The 25,217-nt window shown below is 47.9% G+C and overlaps 1 protein-coding gene across 5 annotated transcripts in view; it reads right to left on the reverse strand.

The window, feature by feature from the left end:
• Positions 1 to 25,217, reverse strand: part of TIAM1 (TIAM Rac1 associated GEF 1) — a 388,153-nt gene that overhangs the window by 316,541 nt on the left and 46,395 nt on the right. For 2 of the 5 annotated variants that reach the window (XM_072806718.1, XM_072806720.1), the window contains exon 1: positions 454 to 550. The exons of the other annotated variants lie outside the window; for them this stretch is intronic. The gene's annotated coding sequence lies outside the window, so the exon portion shown is untranslated. Of the gene's footprint in view, positions 1 to 453; positions 551 to 25,217 lie in introns of those variants that run through there. 5 annotated transcript variants of the gene reach the window in all.

Below are 25,217 nucleotides of genomic sequence, written 5' to 3' on the forward strand. Positions count from 1 at the left end.
AAGTTCCATCAAACCAAAGTATTTTCCCTTCGTCTTACATCTTAGCTGCTTCTTCTTTGCACTGGAGGCATGTAGGGTGCTGAACAGGCAAGGGAATAGCCAGTGGAGGGTGGGCCCCTATGAGCATGGGGGCTGGGTCAGATCACCTGGATTCAAATCCCGGTGGCCCCAACTATTACCCGTGTGACCTTGAGTTGGTGCCCCAACCACTCTGCACCTCACATGTCAGATGAGGGTAGCAGTAGCTAACAGGCGAGTGGGGGTTCAATAAATTAGTACATGTGAAGCTCCTGGAAAAGTGCCAGACACACAACAAGCAGTCATGAACCGTAGCCACGGTCATGCTAGATGGTACCCGCACCCCAGGAGCCCGGGAAGGGTAACGGGGTGAGTGATGCTGGCGGGAGGGGGGTTCTGGTCCAGCTTCCAGCAGCCAGGGACATGGGAACACACCTGGGGACGGATTCCAGTTGCAGCCCTCCACGTACAAGCTGTCACGCATGGCCTCGGAACCTCATCTCAACTTATGGGGTTTCGCTACCACACAGGGCTGTCGGAAGAAGTGAGAACGCATCACACAGGCAATTAAACACATGTGGCTTCTTGTCATCTCTCCTCCCTCCCCGGAGTGCAGAGAAGGCAACAAAAGCAAAACCTGAACCCGTGGCCCACCCCGCTCAAAGGCCCCGTGGACCGAGACCCCAGCCACTGCTAGTGAGGTTCCCCCCCCACCACACCCGCTGACAAAACCAGGCAGAGGCCCTATTCCCGGGAGGAGGTGAACAGGGCCTAAGAGTCTTCCAGCACCAAGAAGTCAGCCACTTCCCTCCAAGGGCCCAGAGACAGGAGACCCGGGCAGTAAAACCCAGGAGGAAAGAGCAAAGGTCTGGATTCTAGAAGCACTCTGAGCCAAAACCGCCCGTTAGTTACAGGGAACACCTGACAACCGCTTCAGGAGCTGGAGCCTGCATCATTAGCAAGAAGGACTGGGGAAGGTCGTTCTTATATAAACGTCTGAGGGATAAAGAGAGTAGATAAATGTCAAAAACAATGCCTAAAACGGCTGCATACGGCTTGCTTACACAGCTCTTTCCTTCTTCAGACAAATGATAAAACATCCGCGCTTCTGAATATAAATCATCTTCAATTAAGACATTTCGGTTGGAAAGCACTTTTGGCAGGACAAACGAAGTATTTGCCACTGTTCTCCGACTTGGAGCTTTCAAGGTTGGCAGGGCGATTTATTTTTGTTGATTAAACAAAATACAAATGGAAAGGGCCTCGAAATTGATTAGCCAATTAAACTCAATGATTCTCAACAAAGAAATGTGCATTATTAGCTTTGCCAGAGTTATAAAAATGCCTCCCAGCTTTACTGCCGTTTTCAGGATTTACACCATCGATATTTGTGCTGACAGAAAGATTAAGTAAGGACTGGATTAGGCAAAATTTGTCTTCTCTTTTTGCTGGAACGGAAGGAAGAGAAACGATCAAGGGCTGGGGCCATTTCAGGAAGAGCATTTGCACAGCATTCGTAATTCTGGAAAGAATGATTCGGGTTGAGTGAGCCCTTGTCAGTCATCTTGTGTATTTGTTCTCTGGCAAATTACAGATTCCCTAATAGGGGCCAAATTTGTTGAGACGACAACAACCATAAATATCCAAACTCTCCGTTTTGCTCCTTTCACCTTCCAAGAGGAAGAGTGTCCAGAGAGGCAGCCGACCAAATGATGGGTGTCAGATGCTTCTGCAAATTCGATCGTCGGACAGAGGGGCACCATCCGCCCATGTCAGTCCAGAGCAAAGTGTTTCTGGACCGCAGCCCTAAGGTCCACACCACAGTCGCAATCCACTCACACACAACAGCCACACACACCCGGGGCGGCGGAACGCTGAGGTTTTTCCGGTGGTCAGAGCTCGGATGTTGCAGGCCGCTGTGCATTTTTAGACTTGATTGTACATAATTGTTAATCACTGACCCATTCTCCAACCCTCGTGGGCCGGAGCACGTTGCTAGGCAACCCATTTTGCTCTAGATACTTTCTGAAAGCTAGTGTGGCAACAACCAAGTGTCAGCTAGGAGGACACTAACCGTGAGAGACAGGCGTTTCCTTAAAGCACGGCCGTCCCGTGCCTCTCCTGATGTTAGACACAGATTTCCCATGTCTGACAACTTAGCAAAGACGCGCTCTCAGGTCGAACTGGATGAAACTGCCCTCGTAGCAGCTCGGTTTGGCAAGTCAGACGGTTCAACCTAGTAACTTAAAAGAGGTCCGCAAAGGCTGTGAAACAGAGGGATGATTTTCCTCCGCTGGCATCATCACAACTGTGCTTTGAGTCCGTAACCCAGCATTCGCCCCGTCCGCACATTTCGGAAAACTCTTCTGATAAGCAGGAGGCAGCTGGCAGAGGCAATGTGCATCGTTTTTGCAAACCCCTGAGCAAGAAGTCACGTTTCTCTTTCCGTCTCGGACCCTTCGGAACCGATCTGGGTCTTGTAAACAGCCACACCGTCCTGCCTTGTCAAATGCTCCGAGCCGTGGGGAATGGGACCAGATTTATTCCTCCCAGTTCGAGAACGGGGATGCCAAAGGCCGTTCTAAGGAGGAGGACAGAACTGCCAAGTACGTGAAAGGAGTTCATTCAAGGGGAAGGAGGAGGGAAGGCAGGGTCGCTGGTATCAAGAACACGAGGCTATTCCCGGGGAGCCCGTGAAATCTAATGACTCCCCGTCCAAGGCAGCTGGGAGCGCAGTCAAGGGGCGCTGGAAAAAAATAATGACCCAATGTCAGCTCAGGGAATGTCTCCAGGAGGTTTTTAGAATCTCGGTTGGAAGCCCCGAATAATGACCAGCTTAGGCGGTGCATACGAGTAGATGATTAACCTCATTAGGGAAGAATTGGTTAAAATTATTAGGTAAAGGGAGAATTCACAGGGAAGCCTAGATTTAAATGCTGCCCTTACCGAACAGGTTTGAATACCAAGGCAATTACCACTTTCTAGCAACCGAGATTAATTGTATCTAAAAATTACGAGGTTACAGTTTATAAACTAGGCACTTGTAAACTTTATATTGGGCAAATGGCAAATTGTTGTGGCAAGAAGGCAACAGAAAGCTTAACGCCCCTGCCCAGATGAGCTTGATTAAAATATAAGCAGGCTGGTTAGTCTGGATTGGCTTTACGTGGCATGCTTATAATTAAAAATAAAAAAAGTTAAACGATGCAGAAACATAGAAAGTTAAAAGGTGAAATAAAAGGTGAAAGTTTTCTCTCCAACTGGTTTCCACCTTCCACCACCATCCAGAGGTAACCGCCAATTAGTTTGCTTTACTCTTTTACAAAAGTGGCATCCCTATGCGTAGCTCAGCATACGCTTGCTTTTCTTGCTCAACAGTACAACACAGAAGCTAGTTTTAAATAGAGTCCTCTGCAGCATCCAATTCACCAGCCGGTCTGTCCATGATTCCAGAATAAAGCTTCTCGGAGAGTAAGAGTGACCCTTCCTCTCTCAGAGGTAACAACAATTTAAAGACCATCAAAAGCAGAGTCAATTAGCCATCTCTCAAGAGCTCCAGGACACACTGCTAGAAGCCCAAGAAGAAAGAGAGACATTTTCAACTCTATAAATACGTCCACAGAAATTTAGCCTGGCACGAATGAAGCTCCCAAGAAGCAACCGGTTAAAACCACAAATGGGTGACTTGAGTTGGGAGTCCCAAAGGAGAGCTGTCTATACTGCCAGGAAGAAAAATGAAAAGAGAGAGGGAGGGGGGCCAATGAAATCAAGAAACATCAAAGACTGAATAAATATCAAGAACCAAGTGCTAAATTAAATTCTGAAGCTCAGTGCTACAAACTGGGAGAAGAATGTAATTTACACAGGGACATTCTGAACCCCCTGTGAAGGAAACTGTGAGCCTGCTGGGAACCAGCAACAATAGAGACAACGAACAACAAAAACACTCTGATGAGCGTTAGGACTATCACAGAAAAGCAGGGACTCACAGAACTGGTGTGTACACCATGGATTCCACATTGCTCCAACTTGGAAATTACCAAGCTATATCTCACGCTGTGCATTCTTTACTCAAGAGAAGCAGCTGCAGACCTAAATTCTGAAGACCACAGTCCTAATCTAAGTTCTACAAATAGACTTTAAGAAAGTCACTTCCTCTCTCTAGATATCAGCTTTCTCGTCTATAAAGTCAGAAGACTTGACGAAAGGAACTCTAAAATCTGTAACATGATTTATTGCTCAGATTCTGTTTAGTTAAAACTATGTTTATACGTGGATGGATGGATGATGGATAGATGGACAGATGGGCGGGTGGATGACGATGGATGGATGGATAGATGAGTGGATGGACAGATGGATGAGGGATGGGAAGGATGGATGGATGGATGGATGGATGGATGGATGGATGGATGGATGGAGAGATACTGGGGAAGTGGATGGATGACGGATGGATGGACAAACGGACAGATGATGGGTGATGGATAGATGGATGATGGATGGATGAATGGACAGATGACGCATAGATGGGAGGCAGTGGTCTACTGAATGGGATTATACAGGCTGTGACCAACTGTTAGAGTTTTAGAAATTGAGGGGGCCTTCAACACCATGTTGGTAGCTTGGAATCAGTCACGGACGGTATACTTATACCATGGAAATAAATCAGACCTTTTTATTCACCCCACAGAGTTGGCTTACCAAAACATCACTGAAGAAAGAGAAGAAGGAAATGAAGAGTAGAAAGGAGTATCTGTATGCACACAGTCCTCCATGTGGGTGGCCTCCCACATCTCCATGTTGATACGCTTACTATTTTCTCTGCCTGCAACACCATTATTCAGCATGGCCTGAATAACCAGGACTTCTTACCCAAACTCAGCTCGAGTCTCACCTCTTTTAGGAAAGCCAACCCTGGTGTCTGCCCTCACCCTGTGTGAGCTACTGCCCTCCCATCATGTATAACTCCCATAGCATGCTACAACTCCTTCCCTCTGCCCTCTCAGGTCACCCCTACAACATAGTGTAGCCCCTTAGCCAGCCCCTCTAGATTGCTGTCAATTCAGGACAGCAACCGTACTTTTTTTTTTTTATGATTTTATTTATTCATTCACGAGAGACACAGAGAGAGAGGCAGAGACATAGGCAAAGGGAGAAGCAGGCTCCATGCGGAGAGACCAATCCCAGGACCCTGGGACCATGACCTGAGCAAAGGCAGATACTCTACCACTGAGCCATCTGGGTGCCCTCCAACCATACATTTTAGCTCTGGGTGTTTAATGCTTTAGCACAAAGCCAGGCACATAATCACCATCCAATACAAATATTTTAAATTAAAGCAATGGTTTCAACTTAAGGCAGAAAAAAAGAATTGGCTGATAACAGGTTTAGGCTCAAAGAGCTACACTACTCTCTCTGGGGCATAAGTGGATAGTCAGAGATTTTTCGAGGGCTTAAGCTTTTCAAGTCCACTTTCCCTTAGATTGTGGCTTTCCATTAAATCAGTTAACCTACATTTATCACAAAACAGTGCAGTGTGTCACTGACCCACTTTGTTTCATTTCTTTGCCATTCAGTGACATCCACACGTCACTATGAATTGCATTTTTAAATAAGGAATTAAATATATTTGTCCTGGATTTACCCAAGCGAGCTCTGAGAGCACTGGGATTCACCCTCAGGTTCACTGCCTAATCTACTAAAGTGGCTTTCAGAAAACGGCTTACACTTTCTCATCCTTAGTTATCCAATCCATTAAATGAAGACAGGGCCTGGAAATAACGCAGACCAGAAGCCCCCACGCTGCCCTGTGCCAGAGCAAAGGCAGGCTCCCCGGACCTGACCTCAACAGGGCCAGCGTTACTGCAAACAGAGCCGCACACAGCTGTGGCCTTTGGAAGAAAGGAAAGTATCTCAGTCTGCCCAGGCGGCCTTACAAAGAACCACAGGCTGGGGGAGCTCACACCATGGAAGTGTGTTGTCTCACAGCTCTGGAGGCTGGACCCCCAGGAGCAAGTGTCAGCAGAGCTGGCTTCTGGCTTCTTCCTTGGCTTATAGTCAGCAGGCTCATCACATGTCCTCACATGGCCCTGCCTCTGGACACAGGCATACAGAGAGGAACTCTGGTGTCTCTTCCTCTTCTTAATTTTTTTTTTAATTTTATTTATTTATTTGAGAGAGAGTGAGCACAAGCTGGGGTGGGGAGGGGGAGACCAAGGGAGAAGAAGAAGCAGACCCCCCGCTAAGCAGGGAGCCAGATGCAGGGCTCGATCCCAGGACCCTGAGATGATGTCCTGAGTGAATGAAGGCACACGGTTAACACCTGAGTCACCCGTGTGCCCAAAATGAACTACTTCTTAAGAAACCATCCTATGTCCAAACTACAGAACCAAAGAACACCATGGCTGCTGACTCACTAACTTAGCTGACAGAGACAATGACAAGATCTAGACTCACTGGAAATTTCTAGATCTATACAAACATCCACCTGTACATTTAAATGCAACAAACAACATAGGCACGGGTTGGGAAGACGGGTTCAGATGGGATTCACAGTGGCTGGGTGACTGGAAGCTAAAGGAGACAACAGGGACAGGCGGCTGCAAAAGAGAAAAGAGAAATGCATACTACGAAAGCTAAGAATACATGTAGAGAGGGGGGCCTGGCTGCCTCAGTCAGTGGAGCATGCAACTCTTGATCTCAGAGGTTGCAAGTTCGAGCCCCATGTTGGGGGGAGTGATTACTTAAAAATAAAATCTTTACAAAACAAAAAAAGAACACATCTAGAGAATGGGAAGGTTAATGGTCAAAGCCCAGCTGGAATAATGGGATTAGTTATAGGAAATGAAAGCCATTTCAAGGGAGTCTGTGACAATCTGGAGAACCCCAAAAAGAAAGCAGCAAGAATCCTGTGTGGTCTAAAAACAAAGCCCAAGGAATGAGTTTGAGCAAATGGCAAAATTTAACCTGAAAGAGAGGTATAGGGCAGACACAGCAATGACCTTCAGACACTCAATGGCTATCATGCCAATGGTATTAGGTTGTCTTGCCTTATTCAGGGATACAGATAGGGGTCCATAGGTCAGAGATATTTTAAAAGAGATTCCTGGGGGTGCCTGCGGGGCTTAGATGGTTAGGCATCTGCCTTTGGCTCAGGTCACCATCCCAGGGTCCTGGGGTCCAGGCCCACATGGGGTTCCCTGCTCAGCGAGGAGCCTGCTTCTCCCTCTTCCTCTGCCCCTTCCCTCTGCTTGTGCTCTCTCTCTCTCTTTAAAAAATATAAAAATAAAAGCAGAGGGGTGGATTCCTGGGTGGCTCAGCAGTTTAGCACCTGCCTTCAGCCCAGAGTGTGACCCTGGAGTCTCGGGATCGAGTCCCATGCTGGGCTCCCCGCATGAAGCCTGCTTCTCCCTCTGCCTGTGTCTCTGCCTCTCTCTGTGTCTCTCATGAATAAATAAATAAAATCTTTAAATAAATAAATATAAATCTAAATAAATAAATAAATAAATAAATAAATAAATAAATAGGATTTCTGGAAGAAAAGAAACAAAGGGAGGGAGGAGGAAATTCCTGCATTTAAGAAGAAAGTGAGTTGGGATGATCATCAGTGTCCTCTTCAGCTCAATAATAAAATCCAACCCAGAGTCCAAGAGGGGACCTGCTGCTAATGATGTATCTCGAGTGGAAATTCTGCTTTGCACACAAACCTCAAGATCCAACCTCTTAGTCACCTGGGACTGGCATAAGGAAACCAAGAAAGGGCTTATTTTGTGTTCCCTGGACTAGGCCCCTTTGTTTCGTTAGTGCCCGTGATGGCTTGTGCTGGGAGGCGGGTGTGTGTGTGTGTGTGTGTGTGCAGGGTGGGAGCCCGAAGCAGGCCAGAAGGCTAACACAACAAGGCAGGCTGACATTCAGGGGCACACCCACTTGCCAGCCCATGTGCATCTGGCATAGTTAATTTCAGGCTTGCCAGTCCTTAGAGAAACCAGAAGCATCCACAGTCAAGGCCACCCCCATGCTGAAAACACCGTGGGAGACCATGGCAGTGACCCAGAGCACTGCACTCACCAGTACTTTTTTTTTTCACCAGTACTTTAGAATAATAACAGGTACCATTCGTCGAGCTGCTACTGGGCCAGGCACTACGTGTACATAATCTAGAACCATCATCGTTAGGCTGGCAAAGAAGGTGTGATACCCACCTTACGATAAAGGTACAGAAGCTCGGAGACTGAATGAGCCACCCAAGGCCACATGGTTGGTTAATGAACAAGAATATGAACCCACGGGTATCTCCCAAAGCCATGGCCCTGGCATTACATATGCCACGCTGCCTTTCATGGCTCCTACATTTATAAAGAAGGAGGCGTTTTGCAAACATAATTGAACACAAATAGGACAACATGACAGGTCCCAAAGCAAATGGTGCTGCAGACCCCACCACCCTGGGGACAAACGCCCTCCCTCTCCTTTGTTGTGTGAAGTCTGAGCTCTCGAAAAGACAACTACACCACACGCTCCAACCCAAGAGTCAGTGAGTAAATGGCAGAGTGGGTCTTGTGCCAAGAAGTTGGAGCCGATTTATTTTAGTCTCAATGTTAAGACAGCCAGCACCAGGTTGAGGCTGAGAAATGCTCCTTCTAATTAAAACTTTTTATTTTCAAACACATGTCACAGTTTCAACATGGTGAGACTCACTCCTTGCTTTGTGGATGTCTAAGAGTAGAAGCAGCTGCTCTGTGACATTCACGTTGGGATCCCAAAGGGCAAAGATTCATTGCTCTACCCAAGGCAGCAGTGGTGTGGGTCCTGCGAGCACTCAAGAGAGCTGCCAACCCAGGACCAAGGGGAGACCACCCTGGATCTGGCTGAAACTAGGAAAGCCTTGGAAAAAAGGGAGTGAACCAATGCATTCCAGATTGCCAATCACCGCTGAACAATAACCCACCTAGCTGTGCCCCAACCACCTATTGCTCTTCATGGCCCCCATGGCCTCCACCTGGAGGCGGCTAGGGTGAGGACTGTGTCTCTTTGTTTCCTACTTCATCTGAGGGCTTATACCCAACAGGTATGAGCTCAACACACCAAGACTTCGATACCTGCTTGTCAAGTTGACTGGGGCGGGCAGCTGTGGGCGGCCTCCAAACCCAGCTGCCTCCTGAGCAAGGACCTTTCTTGAACATCGACTCTTCTCAACCGGTGTGAAAATCAAGGAGAGGAACAGAAAGGATGTGTGGAAGTCTGCAGGAACGGAATATGCAGGTCTCCAATCCTTCATCCACTTTCCAGCTGGATAAACCCACTCAAGGCCCAGCGATTAAGCCAATCCCTGGAAGCCACAGCACAGTGCGTCCTGAAATTTCAGATTCCCAGGAAGGGGAGTCTATAAAGCATCAAGGATCCTGACTCCAGCCATGTCATCTTCACGTTCCAAGCCCCCCCACACAAACACATGCCACCACCACCAGATAAGATGCAGGGAGAAGGGCTAGTTCTAGAATCACAAGTCAAAATTGACACCTGGCACCTCAAACCTCAAGTGACCATATTCTCTCTGGGGGACTCCAATAGCTGGGACTGCCTTAGGAACCTCAATAAAGCCCCCACACCCCTAAAGACAGCCTGCGCTCTGTAGACAGCACACTCCTGAAAGGAAAGGGGTCCCAAGGATGATTCAGACAACAGTTACCGAGTGCTAACCATGAACATGGGTCAGATACTGGTCTAAGCACACTCGATCCTCAGAACACTCCTGAGAGGCAGGTGCTTCCATCATGCCCATTTTGCAGATGAGGACACTGAAACTCGAAGAGGATAAGTGTCCCATGCAAGGTCACATAGCTGATGAGTGCAGGTCACAGCTCTTCCCAGAGCCTGTCCTCTTAGCTCTGCCCAGGCCAGCCACCTAGCCACACAGAGGTTCGAGGTGCTCGAATTGGCTGATTGCCAGGATCATGCCCATCAACATCATTTAGGCCTTCGTAGGTTTAGAAATCAGCTGCCAGTCAATGGCACACCCCATCCATCTACTATCAGACTGGACCAACGACCATTTCCCACTTTGGATCATCCCAGGACAGAATGAAAACCCTTGCTGGTCAGTGGCCTCACAAAACTCATGTGCCCCCTGGAGGTTAGCTGTGCCATCACTGTCCCGCCACTAAGTCCCCTGAGGGGAACCACAGGCAGGAGAAATGACCAGCTGGGCTGGGCCATCCTTCAGGATGAGGAGAGAGGCTAAGGCAGCCCCAGCAGCTCGGGCAGCCTGCAGGAGCAAGATTTATTAAACACTTCGTTTATATTTGACAAATATCCTGTGTCCTTAGGTGCCACCCTCGGCTCAGCTGTGCATTTTTGAACCAAGTAGTGTTCCATCTGACTCCTCCTCGAACTTTTTTTTTTCCAAAAAGGTTCAAAAAGTTTCTCTTCCTGAAGTTTCTCTACTTTCCAAGTAAGACACAGAGAGAAGACTAATCCCCACCCCAGAAGTGGACCATTGCAGCCACAGTCCCCTCTTCAATCTATAGGCAGCCTAAGGCAGCCCAGAGAAGAGTTCTATAAAAAGTGGATACCACAGGTTGGCATGGCACCTCTGAAACGGGGCTGGGTGTGTGGGCGTGGTGGTCAGGCAGGCATGTGTTCATGGATGTTAAAGCCTGACGACGAGCCCTGGCTTCGCTCACGGATGTGGTCCAGGAGCAGGTCAGTAGCTCAGCAGTCTGGCCCAGTGCAGGGAGGGCTCCGGCTATCACACTTTCCTCTGAGAGGGAATGAGCTGAGCCACCCTTCTTCATGGACCATTAGAACCCAGTAGTCTGGGGCACCTGGTGGCTCAGTGGTTGAGCGTCTGCCTTCAGCTCAGGGCATGATCCCAGGGTCCTGGGATCGAGTCCTACATCGAGATCCCCACAGGGAGTCTGCTTCTCCCTCTGCCTGTGTCTCAGCCCCTCATTCTGTGTCTCTCATGAATAAATAAATAAAATCTTAAAAAAAAAAAAAGAACCCAGTGGTCTTTGATTTGGGGGAGTCTGGGAACAGAAGCACTTTGTGTGAAGCCGCCTTGCCCACAGCTTGAGATGAAAGGGGAGTGATGTCACTGCTCAGAGGACTTCCTGCTGTGTGGCCCGTTTCCCTGATAACTCACTGGGACCACAGGTGTCTCCCCCTGGAGTCAAGAAGGACAGGCAGTGCCCTGGCTGAGATATGGTGACACAGCCACGGGTAGATCTTCCCTTGGATTCACGCTACCGAGGACAGCTGGATCCTGCAGCTTCCCCCTTGAAACAAGACGCCTGCTATTCAGAGAGTCTGGGAACATAGGCAGGGAGAGCCTGTGCTTGACCCTTCAAGGGTGCTCATCCTGGCTGCCTGCCAGTCTTGTTCAGCATGGCCATGGGCAGCCCCAAGTGACAAATCCTGAGCAGTCTAGCCCAGTGGTTCTCGAGCAAAGGCAATTTCGACAAGGTCTGGAGTTGGGGAGGTTCTCCCGGCATCCAGTGGGTAGAGCCCTGCAATGCACGGCTCAGCCCCTTGAGTGATAAAGTCATAGACCCAAAAGGTCAGTGGTGCCAAGGCTGAGAAGCCCTGTTCTAAGCGACCTGGGACAGACATTCTGCTTTCCTCTTCCTGCAAATTAAGGTCTTCAGCCCTACTTTACAGCTGGGCAAGAGGTCTAGGGGGTAGTGGTCAGTGTGATAGAGTTTGGTCTCCGAGATATAAGGGAACACATGTCAAGAGACATCAATGTCGGACACCGGATGGAGCAATCCACTGAGATTTTTACAATCAGTTCTCAAACAACCACTACCCGCCCCCTTCCACAGATTAGGAAAATGGAGGCCCAGAAAGATCACATACTGCTTAGAAGAGGAGCTGTGGCTTGAATTGATTGTCTGACCCCACATGGTGCATTAACTTGGAGAAAAAAATATAACGTGATACCTCTATCCTGTGTGGTCCTCATTACGTGCCAAGAGAAGAAAAAGGGACAGGAAGAGAGAAAGGGAGGGAGGGCAGAGATACATATGAGAAGGATTGTAAAAAGACGGATGGAAACGTCTGTAAGCGGTGGGCTTTGGGCATCTTCTGTTTTCTTCGCTGGGCCTTTCTGTATTCTCCATTCTCTCCAACAAAAATGCCTTTTATGGGCAGAAAAGAAATAGTAAGCAAAACAAAATAATTCCTGCCAAGCATACATTTCAAAACTGTCGTCAGCACCAGGCATCTCTAACTGTGCTAGAGGGGCACCTGGGGTCTCAGTCGGCTAAGCATCGGCCTTCAGCTCAGGTCATGATCTCAGGGTCCTGGGGTCGAGCCCCAGGTCGAGCTCCCTGCTCCGTGGAGAGTCTGCTTCTGCCTCTCCTTCTGTCCCTCCCCCACACTGTACTCTCTCTCTCTCATTCTCTAATAAAGAAATTTAAAAAACAAATCTGCTAGAAAAAGAGATGTAGACACCCCCCCCGCCCTTGGCAGACATAAGGGGACACCCTTGGTCACTCCAGCCCATCACTGCCTTGATGACAGCCCATGTGGGAAAGCCAACCCCAGGAGGCTGTTCACACAGCACACCTGCAAGAGATCTGCTTCTGAGCAAAGATGCTGCCCTGAATCTGAGACAGCCTGTCAGCTCCTCATCTATCTCACAGCGGAGAGTACCGGGACAGGGAGAGCCATGGAGGTTCGAGGTCAAGACCCTCCTCCACGCCTGACTGTTTCCATGCTCGAGATGCTCAAGACGACTTCCAGAAAAATAAGGTTTCCAGCTCATTAAAATTTCCTTTCAACAGTTTTATTAACCAGTCGGAGTAACAGGAAAAAGAAGAATTTTTCATCCTGGGCCTAATAGGAAAATTTGTTTTAGGGGGAAAAAAAAAGAAAATAACTCTAGGATACATTGAAAAGTCTGCTTTTCCTGTTTTTTCCCCCCATAGAATTTGTATTTGCACTACGTTAAAGCCTATTTCCACCATAAAAACCTACACTTTGCAGAGATGCCCATTATCTATCGTACCTTTTCGTTATTATTCCTTTCAAAAAAGGTGTTTCTTCTCCCCCTCACCATGATTTGGGGTCCCTGTGAGGCCCCCTCTAACTCCACCCTGCGTAAAATGCTTAAGTGTTTCACAGTTATAGAAAAAAAAAATTCTGGCAGTTATCATCAAGTTTCAGGAAGAATGTCTCAAGTTTAAGATATCACACCTCTGAAGGCAGAAATTCAAAATGCCCAAATGTCACCACTGGGTAAGGCAGGGAATAAAATAATATTTGTTAGACCATCAGCAAGCCTAGATCTATTTTTAAAAATAATAAATCCCGGGGTGGCTGGGTGGCTCAGTCATGACGCATCGGTCTTCGACTCTGGTCAGGATCTTGGGGTCCTGGGATGGAGAGGACCAGGACCCTGCTCCCTGCTCAGCAGGGGGTCTGCTTCTCCCTCTACCCCTGCTCCCACTTGTGCTCCCTCTCTATCTCAAATAAATAAAATCTTAAAAAATAAATAAATAAAAATAAGAAACCCCTAGCTGTGTCTCCAAGAGCCACTGCTGGGGGCCTCCTTCCTTGCCAACAGTGCATGGACCATTCAGGGTCACTTCCCTGTCCACCACAGTGGACAGCAGACCACCTCCCCAGGCCTCAATGAGGCCTGACACCAATCAGGAGCACCCCTCTGCTCCTGGCCTGTGATTGGGTTAGGGCCAGCCACGTGACCCAACTCCAGCTAGAAGAGGAGATGCCATAAAAGCGGTTCTGGGTTGCATTTTCACTGCAGATGAAAAAAGGCAAGGTGGAGGAAAGAGCTTTGTATTTTGGCCAGGTGTTGTTGCACCTTCCTCCACTGCTGCAAGACCAGCTACCGCCTGCACCACTGTATGGCAATAAGCCCACGGATCAAGCAAACACCCTGAGGACAGTGGAACTGAAAAAAATGGAAAGAACTCAATTCTGATGCCATCACTGAAGTGCCGAATTAACCTTGGAATCATCATGTGAGATACTGTTTAAGGTACTGTTAGGTGGGTCTTTTGTTTTCTGGCATCGAAAATATCCTGATACAGCCCTACACCAAGACTACTACCAAGAGTCCAGGGTCTTACTAACAACTTAATAGCAAAAGAGAATGTATCAGACTGTTAGGACCAGATCCCCAGCAAGTCAGTGAGCAGACAAGTGACTAGAACCTTCTTAATGACTTCCTGTCAATCACCGGTCTGTTTCCAACTCTGCATCCTCTGCCCCCTGACTGCAGCCCACTCCAACAGAGGTTAAGCAGCTGACATCCTTTAAAACATGATAAGGACGTAGAAATGGGTGCTCTATGGCCACCCAAGAAGAGCAATGCAAGCCAGAATTCCAAAGACCTTACACATTTATCTCTTCTGCTTTAGCAATTCATAGACTACCAGCTGCTAAAAGTCGTCCCCAAATTTAGCCTTTAAATAAACTGACTCATGAATCTATAAGACTTAGGGAAGGAAAATTTTCAAAGCAATTTGTTCAGGAATGGAGGCTGGTGAGAGGCATAAGTGGTAGATAATAGGCACTACATAAATCATCCTGCTAAAGATATGAATTTCATGTAAGGCTCTCTATCCTCAGAAAACAGACATATAAGAAGTGATAACAGCATCTGACTAAAAAGAAAATCTCTCCTCTGTTTGCCTGCAAATTATTCTTCAAGAACTAGTTTCCTGAAACTACCTAAGCATTCAAAATAATTACTTTAATATGTAGACATGAAAAGCTAAGTGAGGAAAAAACCCAGGTATCACAATACATACGTACTGGTTCCAAACAAAAGCGCACATGTGCGCAATAAAAAAAACAAAGAGGAAAAAAAAAAAAAACAAAGAGGTGAATATGGGTAGATAAAGATCCTTAAGGTATGTTTTAATGAAGTTGCCTTTCTAATGAAGTTGACAGTTAACATACGTATATCTTTTAATGAAGCTGTTTAAGCTGTTAATGTATAGATGAACATTCCCAAACATCTCCAGTGCCTGAAACTATAAATTTACCAAAACCACTGAATGACCGTAATAGTGGAGGGTCAACTACATACCAGGGGTGGTGCTGGCCTGTAGAGAATTCAACTATGTTTCAGACACAGGCCAGGTGGCACCTGGATTCTTTCTGGAACACAGGAAATAAGGGAGGGTGGGAGGGAGAATGGATTTACCCTTCTAAGAAAGGGTAATTTAATGAGAAAAGCAGTAAGAGAGGGGCAAATACACAAATATTTAACCTAGGGCACACAAAGATTAAAGGGATATGAGATGGCAAAGGACTTTAAAAGAGAAAGATCTTATTGAGTTGAGAATTTCAGGGAAGACTTCATGAGACAGGTATCATCAGAAACGGATCCTTAAGGATGGGAATTAGGCGGTCAGGCATTTTCAGAGTTCAAACAGCTCAAGCGAAGTCAAAGAGAAGGGGCCCCAAGAATCCTGGGGCGGCGCTTAGCACCCAGTTGGTGTGGAATGCAGCTTATGTCCAGGTAAATCATGGGTTTGAAAAAGAAGACAGAAAAAAAAATGAAAAAGAAGACAGTGAGACGGGCAGGACTCGGTGCCAGGCTGAGGCACCTGCCTGGCCTGATAGGCAAGAGAGGGTCAGGCAAATCTTGATGTGGCCATGACCCACTAGAGCTGCGCTTCGGAGGAGTGAATCCAGCAGCCGTGGGTGACGAGGTCTGGGGCTGGAGAAGCAGGAGTGGAGGCCTCTGCTCCAACTTGGGCAGAAGTACGAAGTGTAGACTCAGGGCTGGCACATGGTTGCCACAGAGGAGGTAGCTCTATGAATATGTGTTAAATCAAATTAGACTTCTTAGGAGTAGGAACAGGACCTGATTTTTTTCCTAGAGTTTGGAAAGGTTCAGTAGGAGCTCAATAATAATGCAGTGTCCAAAAGGTGTACTTCCTGCCTGTCTTCCACTACAAGTGAGCCCATCAAGAGGCTCAAAGCCAGAGCACCCAGGATGAAGAGCCCTCCCCTTCACATTCCCAATGAAGAACACTCTTTCTCCCAGAGGAAGAACCTCAGGAAAGTATGGGAGCTCAGCAAACACGACAGAAAAGGGCTACAGATCCAAGGAAGAGCCTCTCATCGGCTCGATATGAAAAAACATCTTGGTCCCTCTATACTCTTACAAAAAAAATGTCACAGCAGATTGGTTCTAAAAATTAACCCACATAAGTTTACCTACATAACCAACAGAAAATAAGATTTGGAAGAAAGTGCAAATAAATTAAGTACAATGGGATTAAACGCTGAGTCTGTGGGAGGACTCCCTTGCTCTTAGGAATGACACACTTGAAGAACTCACACAGTAAAGGGACATGAGGCTCCCAACGCACTCTCAAATGGATCAGAAGAAAGAAAATTGTGTGTGTGTGTGTGTGTGTGTGTGTGTATACACACATGCATGGGAGGATAAATGTGTGCAGGTGTAAATGCACATGCTATGTACTCACATACACAGAGTAAGAATTATAAAGTAAACCGTGCAAAATATAGACAATCAGTGAAATCTAGTAAAAGGTATATGGAAGTTTCTTATACTATTATTTGCAACATTTCTGTAGGTTTGAAATAATAGCAAAACAAATAGTTACAAGAATGAGGAAGCAATTAAATACTGATAAGATCTTTAAAATCCACTGTTAAGTGAAAAAAAAAAAATCCATGCCGAATGGAATGTATGGAATGTTGCCATTTGTGTAAGAGGTGGAGAGGAAAGGGGGGGAAAGGATATATGTGTGTGTAGATGGAATTATAGATACACACCCACACAGATGCAGTCATTGTGTGTAATATACCTGTAATGACTCAGAAGGAACTGGAAACATCATACAGCTTCTCTACTGGGAAGAATGGGGTAGCAAGGAGCCAGGTGAAAGGGAAGCTTTTCATTATAAATGCCCATACAGGGCAGCCCGGGTGGCTCAGAGCCACCTTCCGCCAGGGGTGTGATCCTGGAGACCCAGGATCGAGTCCTGCATCGGGCTCCCCGCATGGAGCCTGCTTCTCCCTCTGCCTGTGTCTCTGCCTCTCTCTCTCTCTCTCTCTCTGAGTCTCTCATGAATAAATAAATAAAATATGTATATATATATTTATATATAAATAAATTATATATATACATATTTATAAATGCCTGCATACTTTGAATTTTGAACCATGCGAATATATTACCTAGTCAAATATATACATAAAATATAGTGACCTTTAAAAATGTTAGAGGAAAATAATATCGCAAGCATATGGTTTGGAGTAACTCAGACCAGAGAAACATAGCACATGGGATTAAAGCCACTTGGCAGGGTGCTGCCCAGATGTGACCCCACGGGCCGCTGTGCTTGGACAGCTGCCTGTTTAGAAAGGGCTCGCTCCAGACAAGTAGAGCTGGGGGCTTGGAAAAGCATGTTCTATCAAGTTTCAGCCTCAATTGGATAGAAATGTCCCTGAAAATAAACTATAAAACTTACTTACAACAGACGGTTCCCCATAGCCCTGTCCCCCACACTCATATTCCTGGTTCTGAGATTTGATCATCTGCCACATGGCACGTCCGGCCCGCCTCGCACACCACGACCTGCTAGGCCCTGGTGAACGGCTCTGGGAGCCTCCGGTCCTCGGCAGGGCAGCCCCGAAGACCAGCTGCGTCCATCTGCCTTCAAGGGCAGCCACCCTCCCCTGGAAATGACGGCCAGCAAGCCGGCCGGTGGCTGGGTCTCTGAAATAAAGCCACTCTTGGATCGGAGGAGTAGTTTGTAAAAGGGTTTCCAAGAGGATCCACGGCATGGATTTCAAGGGCCTGGCAAGTCGCAGGTCAAGACTCACCTTCTGTTAAACCTCACGGGGGCAGAACATGTTCAAAAACAACAGTAGAGGGGCTCCTGGGTGGCTCAGTGGTTGAGCATCTGACTCTGGCTCAGGTCGTGGGTTCGAGTCCTACATCGGGCTGCCCATGGGGAGCCTGCTTCTCCCTCTGCCTATGTCTCTGCCTCTCTCTGTCTCTCATGATAAATACACAAAATCTTAAAAAAAAAAAAAAAAAGACAACAGTAGAAAGCTAAGAAGATACAGTGTCCAGAGAAGCCAGGTTGAGAAGGTGGCGGAGCTTATGTGGCTCTCTGGTTGTCAGAACATCAGGCAAGGGACCCTCCCCCCAGGACCTCTCTCCCCCGTTAGGAAACCCACGGCTGCTCTGAGTCAAGACCTTGGCTCCAGTTTCTTGTGCTTTGGGGGACTGTTGGGGTGTACACACTTGTGTGTGTCTGTGCCTGAAACTGCCACATGAACTGTCATCAGAAAATCAATAAATATCTGCCTTTGGAGGCACCTGGGTGACTCAGTGGTTAAGCATCTGCTGTTTGGCTCAGGTCGTGATCCCAGGGTCCTGGGTTCGAGTCCCGCATTGGGCTCCCAGCAGGGAGCCTGCTTCTCCCTCTGCCTATGTCTCTACCTCTCTCTGTTTCTCTCATGAATAAATAAAATCTTGTTTAAAAAATAGATATTTGCCTTTGAATAGGGGCTGGGGAAATGGTCAGAAAGCAGGGTACAGGTTCAGTAAAAGAGGGTCCTCCTCCCCGAGAAAGTTACGACAAGGGCTCCCCGTCTCGTAGAGGGAGACAAACATTAATTACAAATAATGTAAGGATGTGCTCGGGCCATTTGCCTGGTGCGCTGCTCCATGTCTGAAGAAGGCATGTGTACTTGCAGGTGACGTACCTTAACTAGGATGGGCAGCAGCAGAGATGGAAGGAAGCCGGAAAGGCCAAGAGCACCCCGCCATCAGAAACCTGGATTCCAGCCCAGGGCTCCACTGACAGGCTGGCTGTTACAGGGCCAGCCACTTAATTTCTGAAACTCAGCTGCCTCATCCGTAAAATGGACAGAACACCACCCACCCTCAGACCCGTCAGAACAAATGAATTCAAGCAAGAGAAGTTGAAAGTGCCTCGCACAGCGCCTGCCACGTAGCAGACCCTTGGCCAGCAAGGCTTTTCTCTCCCATCAATTTACATCAGGCTCATTCCATAAAGCCTCTGTCGTGGGTTGGATTGCATCCCCCCCAAAACGACTTGTTGAAGTCCTAACCCCCCAATACCTCAGGCTATGACCTGATTTGAAAAAAGGCCACTGCAGAAGTCAGTAGTTAAGATCCTACTGGAATAGGGTGGGCTCTAAAATCCCATGGGACTGGTGTTCCTTTTTTTTTTTTTTTCCTTTTTTTTTTTTTAAGATTTTTACTTATTTATTCATAAGAGTCACAGAGAGAGAGGCAGAGACACAGGCAGAGGGAGAAGCAGGCTCCATGCAGGAAGCCCGACGCGGGACTCAATCCCGGGACCCCAGGATCACTCCCTGGGCGGAAGGCAGGTGCTAAAGCCCTGAGCCACCCAGGGATCCCCGGGACTGGTGTTCTTATGGAAGAGGAGACACAGAGGAAGAAGCCACAGGAAAGACACAGACATAGGAGCACAGAGGCCCAGACTGGAGAGACACAGCCACAAGCCAAGGTGCTCCGAGGACTGCCACTACCACTAGAAGCTAGCAAGAGGCAAGGAATGGACCATCCCACAGACCTTCCAGAAGGAGCCCACCGTGCTGACACCTTGACCCTAGACTTCTAGTCTTCAGAACTGTGAGGAAATCAATCCTCATTTTAAGCCACCTGGTTTGTGGTGTTTTGTGAGGGCAGCTAGGGAAATGAAACCATCCTCTTCTCCTGCTCTCTTAAGGAATTAAGGAAAAACGAAATTCCTGATCCCCCGAGGAAATAGGACACTTTGACAAATACAAGTAACACGCAGGGAAAGGCGATCTTCAGTAATGAGCCTTTGCAGAAGAAAGAGCAATCTGAGATATAACGGTGTTTTCCTGATTCTTTTTTTTTTTTTCCTTTTGTCTCCTTTTCCTCCCTCCCCCTCTCCTACTGGGGGCGGCCACCATTTGGGGTCCTTCGCATTTCCCAGAGGAATGAAGACACAGCTGAAGAATGACCTTCTAATGCTGGGCAGAAGGTGAGGACCACAAACCCGACCACCGCAGAGACTCATTCACATCCTACACACAGCCCACCTTCCAGGAAACCCCAAAACACACCCCCTCAGGAAGTCTAATAGGCCACCATGGGGCAGGGAAGGCACTGGATTTTTTTTTTTTAATACAATCTGCTGACAGTAAGCCACAGGTCGATCAGGATGGAAAGAAGAGGGGGCCAGAGTTGATCCAACACAGCATCTGTGGGACTAGAAGGAAGCAAAGTGATGCTTGAGTCTGACTCACCCAACCAAAGTCACACAAGCCCACCCCCTTCCTGAGGTCTTTCATCTCTACCTGTGCTAAGATCTAAATGTTTTGATCCCTCAAAATTCATATGGTGAAATCCTAAGGCCTAGTGTGATACAATTAGGAGGTGGAACCTCTGGGAGGTGCTTAAGTCAGGAGGGTGGAGCCCCCAGGAAGGGGATTAGGGCTCTCATAAAAGAGACCACGCAGAGCTCTCGGCCCCTCCCACATGGGGACACAGCCAGAGGTGGGCACCCTACAGCCCAGAAGAGCGCCTTCATCACATACTGACCATGCCCACCCCCTGATCTCAGACATGCAGCCCCCAGAACTCTGAGAAATAACCACCCGTGGCTTTCAAGCCAATGAGTGTGTGGTATTTCGCTACGGCAGCCCAAACAGACTAAGACAAACTGCTACTCCACCAACACAAAACCAGTCTTCTCGCTGGAACCCACAAAACCCACAAGTGGTTTTTACTCCTAACAAAGAAGCCGTTTGTTTGCTTATGTGTGTCCAACAGGCTGTATGTCCAGATACGAGCCCTGGTTAAGATCCAACTGGAGGAAGACTCACTAAAGAGTGACCTCCATAGGGGCACCTGGGTGGCTCAGGCGGCTGAGCGTCTGCTTTCGGCTCAGGTCATGATCTCAGGGTCCTGGGATCGAGTCCCACATCGGGCTCCCTGCTCGACAGGGTGTCTGCTTCTCCCTCTGCCTCTGCTACTCCCCCTCCCACTCATGCTTTCTCTCTTTCTCTCAAATAAATAAATTAAATCTTAAAAAAAAAAAAAGTGACCAAAGAGTGGGCTTTGGAGATCCTTTTATTCTCCCCAGATTTGCCAGCTCTCACCCAGATGTTTGGAGGCCTCAGTGGAAATCGCCAGGGTCAGGAAATGCACCGGCAGTGCTGGTTCTAATAAGGTTACCAAACCAGTCCACCAGGTGACATATCTTAGGGAACAGTGAAGGCAGGTATACCAGAGAGGCCACTGAGGACACAATCCCTGCCAGGAAGCAAGCAATTTAAGAAGGTATCCGTCTCTACCTCCACCACCACTACCACTACCCGCCGAATCCAGGGCAGCACCAGGCCCCAGGGAGGAAGACAGAGTAGGATTTCAACCAGAGGAGAGAGGAAACCATGATGCTAAGATAAATGGGTCAGGTGGGTTCTAGAAGTTTCTGCTCCAATCAGGAAGCTGCCTTAAGATGTTTTTTGCCCAGATCATCTGTCTTCAGTTTCCTGGTTGACCCTGGAGGGCATCCTTGAATGCGTCCCATGGTTTCCCTGTACACTGGATCCTAATTATTCCAGGATTGTTAATGCAGGTGGTGAAACTCTGACATGGGCCGCCTGCCATTTCTCGGCTTAGCAGCATCTCCCTCAGAGGGTGGGCAAAGGAAGTTTCGGGAGAAGCAATCAGTCAGGCAAGGGATCCTCACATTCAAACCTCTTAGTGGAGTTAAGATGATGGACTTGCTTTGGCAGCAGTCGATTCAAAAAAAGGCAGGGGTGGGGGTGGGTATTGTAAAAGACAGGAAAAAAAAATCTCAGAAAGGAAAGTCCTGGAATATTGGGATCAGAGTATTTCGTTACTGGGGGTTCTCTGCTCATTTTACAGATAAGAGAACTGGGCCACTGAGAACGAGACAAAAATCACAAAAATGGTTCCTGTTAATGGACTGACCGCGCTTTTGGTCCCCAGCAGGGCACTCCTCGTCCTGTCCCACCTGCAACCAGGAACACACAGGTATGGCAGGAGGCCTGCTCAGAGCTCAGCACCAAACCTATGCCAGGTGAGGCTTCAAAAGATAAAATGAACATCGCAAGAGGCTCTGCTAGCTGTGGTCCACTCTCAGTACAAGAGTCTGGTCCCGATTACACGCATTCAAGGAGGGAAGCAATTTAATCAATTATATGGAAAAGTTGAATACGCCCCTCCCCGTTCCCAGCATTGCCACCAGGAGGGCCTGCCCTCGCCCTGTCGGACTGCACAGGTCTATCCCCTGAGTTTGGGTCGTGTGAACACACCCTCTAGACGAGCAACTCCACACGTCACATCTAAAAAGACTGATCCCAGTCTCTGTCCCATAAATCGAGAATCACTGAACACGAAGCTGAAGTCCAAGGTGACCCAAGGGTCCCTGTGTATGAGGACTGCCAGCTTGGTACTTCCCATGTCATCTGAATCACGAATACATCTCTTGCTTGTCCCCCGCCCCAAGTTACTAGGAGGCTGTCTTTTCATCTTGGTAGACAAGATGCTTAGGGCTGAGGATCCTGCCAGTACAGAATGGGAGTCAATCTAGCACATGGCTTACAACTTTGGGGAAGATCTTATAGGAAGAGCTTAACCCAGCCCACTCCATGAAGGAACACGCCTGGGGCCAAAGTGCTGAAGAGCTGACGTTTTCTCAACTATCAAATGTGAGGTCAAGCTATGGCCCCTTCCACCACCGAAACTCAAAGGACACGACTCACTATGCTGAACCCTCCAGGTATCCTAATGCAGGAGCTGGGACCAGCCCACCCACTTTCCAGAGCGGACCTTTAATGCTTATGAGGTATCACGTACAAATGGATGAGATTCACTGTCTCTCCTCTCACACCATGCCCACTCTGACGGTGACCAAGGGCCTACATCTTCCAAAGGAAGCATGACCTCTTTTCAAGTGAGATAGGAGTGAGCTGACGGTTGGCCTGCTGTCTGCCTTGACTTGCTAGCAGAATTACAGGTTCCTGCTTGCCCACAAGTACACTACAGAGCAACCTACCCTATATTACCACAGAGCCCTGCTCAGAAAAATCAATGAGCCTGACACTGGTTGCCTTTGCTGGTGAATGAGAGGCCGGACTTAATCCTCACGGAGATGCAAGCAAGATGCATACACAGAAGAGTGGGCATGTCAGCTTAGGGCAAAGAATCCAATCCTTTGGGGTCACTCTCTCACCTTATACTCTCCAAGGATGGGTTGCCACTCTGTCAGAAAGAAGGTGGCTCTGATGGGTGACTTCTCTACCTGGCCTTTCTTTCAGAAGCCACTCTGAAAACGATGCCCCCATCCCTCCAAGCTCAAAAATGCCAGTTTGAGAAATGAAAGCGATACGGGTGGCTGGGATCTAGGGCCCTCCTCTGCTAGCTTTTCAAAGACTACAACACAAAAACTTCCAAAGTGGGGAAACCTCCTACTTCCTAATTAGCCCAAAACACTGGATCTAAAGCTAGATCACTAATAACTGCTCTTCTGTCCACCAAGGAGAAACTTCTGGGGACCCCCCCAACCCTTCTCTCCCAGAAGCCAAGAACTTGACCACTGTGATCTGTTCAGCATAACAGATATTCCTTCCCTGACACAGCGAGACAGGAATGATGCCTCTTAAAAGAAATGAGCAAGTTCCCTTTGAAAAAAAAAATATATATATTAGTCTCTGACAGGCCAGTACTAGACACCCCAGAAGTACCAAAAATAAAAAAAAAAAAAGGTCCCCACCATAAAAGGACCCAGGATCCAGAAGGAACAGGGACTGCAGGAGTCCAGGGCAGTACCCCCTGGTAGAGAGCTGGGAACAAGCCAAGGGCAATCACAGCTCAACCACTGACCAGCTGGGTGACCTCAAGGCCAAGCAAGGTATTTAACCTCTCAGCTTCCTCGTCTATAAAACAAAGATCATGAATCCACCTACCAGTGTTGCCAGAAGGATTCAACATAATTCATGCAAAGAGATACTACGGTCAGCATCAATAATTAGAATACAAGATCAAGGTGTCCAAATGTTGAGAGAAAGAAAGCAAAAAAGACCAGGGTGATTCTGAAATGAGAAGACCTGGCAAGTAGAAAGATCAAGAAAGGAAAAAAGAAAAAAAAAAAAAAAGAATGGATTCTTCTTACAGCAAACTAACGGGTGCCATTAAAAATACCAAGAATTCCTGACAGGGCGGGGGGGGGGGGGGGGGGGGGGTGCGGGGGCGGGGAGGGATCCCTGGGTGGCTCAGCGGTTTGGCACCTGCCTTTGGCCCAGGGTGTGATCCTGGAGGCCCGGGATCGAGTCCCACGTCGGGCTCTTGGCATGGAGCCTGCTTCTCCCTCCTCCTGTGTCTCTGCCTCTCTCTCTCTCCCTCTGTGTCTATCATAATAAATAAATAAATAAATCTTTTAAAAAAAAAAAAAAAGAAAGAAAGAAAAAAGAATTCCTGACCGGAAGATGATTGCTTCAAACAGACACACTCTAGAGCCAGCAGAATCAGGAAAGCACTCACTGCGCGTAGATACTGCGGAGAATAGTGAAATAACATCAGTGAATCAGCGTTACCTTGTTAGAGGCTGAAAGCCTCTGAAGTTTTGGAGCTGGAAAGATCTTCAGAGGTTACTGTTCCAGCTCCTGTTAAAAGCTGATGGCCGCAATGGGAAACCATTGATTTGCTCAAGATCCCACAGCTAGCTGGAGACAGGGCTCTGATTAGAACCCCGGGCACTGATAACTACCCCGATGCCCTTCCCTCCAGCCCAGCTACTTCTCATCCTGGCAGGCACCCCGGCTCCTCTGGCTGCCTCTCCAGTCCCATCTCCCTTCCCTTGCTCCAGGGCGCTCTCCTGAAACCCACCCTCTCTCTTGCACGCACGTGTACAGGCAGCTGTGTGTGTGTGTGCACGCGTGCTTCCTGCCGTATCTGTTTTTTCCACTGTGTGGTCAACTACACCCAACATATAGTTGATCTTAACCGTTTTTTAAATGCACAGTGACATGAAGCACATTCACGCTGCTGTGCGACCGTACCTCCCATCCATCTCCAGAACTCTCCTCCTTGCAACACTGAGACTCCATTCCCATTAAACACAGACGCCCCCTCCTCTTTGTCCCCCAGCCCAGGGTCCCTGGCGACCCCCATCCTACTGTCTGTGTCTCTGAAT

The sequence above is a fragment of the Canis lupus genome, chromosome 30 (assembly GCF_048164855.1).
Source record: "Canis lupus baileyi chromosome 30, mCanLup2.hap1, whole genome shotgun sequence".
In the NCBI taxonomy this organism is placed as follows: Eukaryota; Metazoa; Chordata; class Mammalia; order Carnivora; family Canidae; genus Canis; species Canis lupus.